This window comes from Monodelphis domestica, chromosome 2 (genome assembly GCF_027887165.1).
Source record: "Monodelphis domestica isolate mMonDom1 chromosome 2, mMonDom1.pri, whole genome shotgun sequence".
In the NCBI taxonomy this organism is placed as follows: domain Eukaryota; kingdom Metazoa; phylum Chordata; class Mammalia; order Didelphimorphia; family Didelphidae; genus Monodelphis; species Monodelphis domestica.
This window is the reverse complement of record NC_077228.1, coordinates 98064994-98069342: the sequence shown is the minus strand read 5'-3', so window position 1 is coordinate 98069342 and position 4349 is coordinate 98064994. Positions and strand designations below refer to the sequence as shown.

Below are 4349 nucleotides of genomic sequence, written 5' to 3'. Positions count from 1 at the left end.
GGAGAACCTGAAGCCAATCAAAGACGAGGTATGAGTGTAGTCTGAGGAAGCAGGGATCTGATCTTGGATTATAGAAATTGGAAGAACTAAAGAGGGCTCAGGAAATAACAGCACAAAGACATCATCCTCCTCAACTTGAAAATAAAACCCAAGTTCATCATTAAGCTAACAATTATGTTTTTGGCCACTATTTAAAAAATAAATAAGGCAAATGAAGATAGTTACTATGGAAAGAGAGAAGATAATTCAAAGGACAGTGAAGTTAAAATAGTTCTTAAACTTCAAAGAAAAAAGTCAAGTGATGATAAGCCCAAAAAGTTTTTTTATGAAAAGTTCAAAAAGAAGACTTTAAAAACAAAATTATAGAGGTTGAGAAAAAATCAGAAAAAATCAGAACAATGTAAGAAAAAAATTATGAAAGAAAGCTCATCCAATTGGAAAAAAATCCCAAACCTTGTCTAAGATAATAAATCATAAAATGAAAGTTGGGTAAGGAGAAGTTAATGACATCGTAAGGCAATAAAAATGACAAATCAAAATCAAAAGGCTGAAAAAATAGAAGATAAAATGAATTTTTTTAGAAAAATAGCTGATCTTGAAAAAAAAAGATGAAATTGAAATGATATAAGAATTGTTTGACTTTCAGAAAGTTATGATCAAGAAAAGAGTGTAGATTCTCTACTCTAAGAAATTACTGAGGAAATTTGCCCAGAAATGTTAGAAAAAATAAATTAAAAGTCTACCAATCCTTACCAGAAAGAGGCACAGGATGAAAAATCACAGAAATATCATTGCTAGGTTTTAAAGGTTCAAAGTTAAGGATAAAATAGTATAAGTAACCAGAACAACAACAACAACAACAACAACAACAGTAGGAATATTTACTGTGGAGCTACAGTTAGGATAACAAAAGACTTAGCAGATTCAACATTAAAACAATGAAGGACTTGGAAGAAAACAGGGTTTACAACTATGAATGACATGCTGTAAAGCAAAATATAATTACATGAGGAAAATATGGATATTTAAAGAACTAAAGGACTTTCAAGTATTTTGGAGAATGAAAGAGTAAATTAGGTATTACTTAGTTAATTAGATTAATTAAAGAATAGGTTATATTTAGAAGAAAAGTTTCCAGTTTAGGGAAAGTGTTTTAAAAGTTACCTTAAGAGAGAGAAGAATGTTCAAGGGATTCCTTAAGAAGAATTCTCAGAACCCCCTAGGAAAGGACTGTTGGAAAATGGATCACTCTCTGGAGCTTCCTCATTTGGAGTAGGTGCCTAGGGAGCTGGCTCTTAGCAATCTTTGAAGATTTGGTGAGTAGATACCTTTGGAAAACATCTTTATATGTAAGAAGATTGTGAGAGTGATTCAAATGGAGTAGAGTAAGTGACTGAGCATGTTCCCTGGAACTCCACATGGAGCAGCAGAGAGCAATGTCTGTGAAACTTGTCAGTTATTGAATCTCTGAGGCTGGGCAGACAGAGAGTTTCAGTCTGTGGATATCTAATATATAAGTGAAGAAGTTTAAGAAGATGTATAAGAATGGCTTAGTACATTAGACATATTTATTAGAAAGTAAGGGAGTCGAGCCGCCGTCGCCCTCTCCCGCCTAACGCCAGCCATGCCCAATATCATGCTGTTCAGCGGCAGCTCACACCAGGACCTGTCCCAGAAAGTGGAGGACAGATTGGGACTGGAACTGGGCAAGGTAGTCACTAAGAAATTCAGCAATAAGGAGCCCAGTGTAGAAATCGGTGAAAGTGTGAGAGGGGAAGATGTCTACATTATCCAAAGCGGCTGTGGGGAAATTAATGATAACTTGATGGAACTTCTCCTTATGATCAATGCTTGCAAAATTGCATCATCATCCAGGAAGACTGCAGTGATCCCATGTTTTCCATATGCCCGACAAGATAAAAAAGACAAGAGTCCTGCTCCAATTTCTGCAAAACTTGTGGCTAATATGCTTTCTGTGGCTGGGGCTGATCATATCATTACAATGGATCTCCATGCTTCTCAGATACAGGGATTTTTTGATATTCCAGTGGATAATTTGTATGCAGAACCTCCAGTCTTACAGTGGATTTAAGAAAATATTGCAGAATGGAGGAATTGTATCATTGTGTCTCCAGATGCTGGTGGAGCTAAAAGAGTGACATCAATTGCTGACAGACTGAATGTGGAGTTTTCTTTGATTCATAAAGAAAGAAGGCAAATGAAGTAGACAGGATGGTTTTGGTTGTTGACATGAAGGATCATGTAGCCGTCCTTGTGGATGACATGGCTGATACATGTGGCACAATATGCCATGCTGCAGATAAGTCACTGTCTGTTGGAGCCACCAAAGTTTATGCAATTCTGACTCATGGAATCTTCTCTGGGCCAGCTATTTCTAGGATTAATAATGTGGCATTTGAGGCTGTGGTGGTCACAAATACAATTCCACAAGAAGACAAAATGAAGCACTGCTCTAAAATCCAGGTTATTGACATTTCAATGATACTGGCTGAAGCAATACGGAGAACACACAATGGTGAATCTGTATCTTATCTGTTCAGTCATGTTCCACTATAACTCCAGATCATTGCTTTCCTGGAGGCTGTGTACAGCTACAGTATGTTTTTCTTTAATGGGACTCAACAGTATAATAATTAATGTTATTATAGCTTCAATTGTGTGTGCTTTGAGGTCTTCTTTTTTCCTCTCCTGAACCTGTTGTTGCCTTTCCAACATTCTGTTTAATTCCCCCTCCTCACCTTCTCCCCCCCTTTTTAAAAAATAAATTGCCTTCTATGGCATTTTGATTTGGGCTGGCAGATAACTTTCCTACACTCTCTTACATCACTTTGGAGCTACAATCGTAAGAGTATCATTACATTTCAAAAGTTTTTTTTTTTAATTTTATATATATATCTGGGCTTGTCAAAGGTAGCCCTGTATTAATACATTTCCTTTAATACTTTTATTTAATAAAAATGTCCACGGGCATTTGGGTAAAACCCCTGTTATATAGAATCAGACCTTTTATTTAGAATAAACATGATTTTAGAGAATTGTAGGATACCTTGAATGTTTTTTTTTTTTTTGTTAGCTGGAAGTTCAAAATGTCTTGGACTTGACCTAGTTTGAACAAAGTGTTGATTAGCTTAATGATGGTCATTGACCAATTTGCTTATGAAAATTTGTAGATTAATCAGTTAAGGACAGTGTGTAGTATAAATGAATGTAGTTTTATGTATCACATCTAAGTTGGTTGTCATATTGCTGTAAATTTATGCTTGAGCTTCTGAAAAATATTTCCACACTGAGAAATTCCAGAATCTTTAACACATTGGAATTATTTAGAAATATCTAGATACAATCTGTGTCAGACTCTAATCTCTGAATTAACTGGTCTGACATTCTGACTATTGTAGTGCATTGAAATTGAAGTGGGAAGTTGCACAGTAAATCCCAACTCTTCAAAAATGCACACTCCATTCTGTCTTGTAGTATTCCTTTATCTAGCAGTTAGCTGCAACTTCTGCTTTTCAACTTTTTGCAGCTAAGAAAAATTGACATTTTAATGATTGGACTCCTTATCATTGGACCTTCAATTCATTAAGATACATAGGAGTGCATGCTCTCACACTCTACTGAGGATTTTTAGGGCTTACATCCACTGTCTATTCAGTCTTTTTTAATTTTTCTCTTTGACATGAATAAAGAAGTTTGGAATCATCAGGATTTTTAAATGTATGTTTCTATAATGCCCTTTCCCCTTTTTTGTGGTTAGTATATCTGTGTTATTTGTAGTCTAAAATTGTTAAAAGTCTCTAGCACTTGCTTCATTGAATCATCCTAGCATTAAAACATTTACCTGGAAGGCAGTAATAAAGGAAATCTGGGGGAAAAGTAGTGGTAGATAAATATTAAATGTTTGATTAAAACAATGCCTGATTATTCCCAAGAGTATCAATGAAGAAATCACTAAACTAATATTTTTACATGAAAAATGACTGTTTAAACTTTTTTTTTTACTAACTCAGAAGTTAAAGGAAAACTTGATGTTAAGACAGCACCACCCTATCTTGCAAAAACAAAACAAAACAACCTGGTCCTATTTCTTAATGCACTTTGGCTACATAGTGAATCTGTATAATTCAGACCAAAAAAGAGAAAGAGAGAAGAAACCATATATGGTTATGCAGACCAACTTTAAATTGTTAGGGAAATACCATTTTCCAGTCTTTTAGTTAAAAATAACCAATTTTGTTATATATTTTTTTTCTTTTAATGGCATTATTTAGGATTCTAGCACTAACTTTCAGGTTAACGGGTCTAAAAAGCATGTATCCAACATTTAA

General features: G+C 34.7%; 1 pseudogene; it reads left to right on the top strand.

Moving 5' to 3' along the window:
* Positions 1-1624: 1624 nt before the first annotated feature.
* On the top strand, positions 1625-2714 carry LOC100026347 (ribose-phosphate pyrophosphokinase 2-like; annotated as a pseudogene).
* The last annotated feature ends 1635 nt before the right edge of the window (positions 2715-4349 follow it).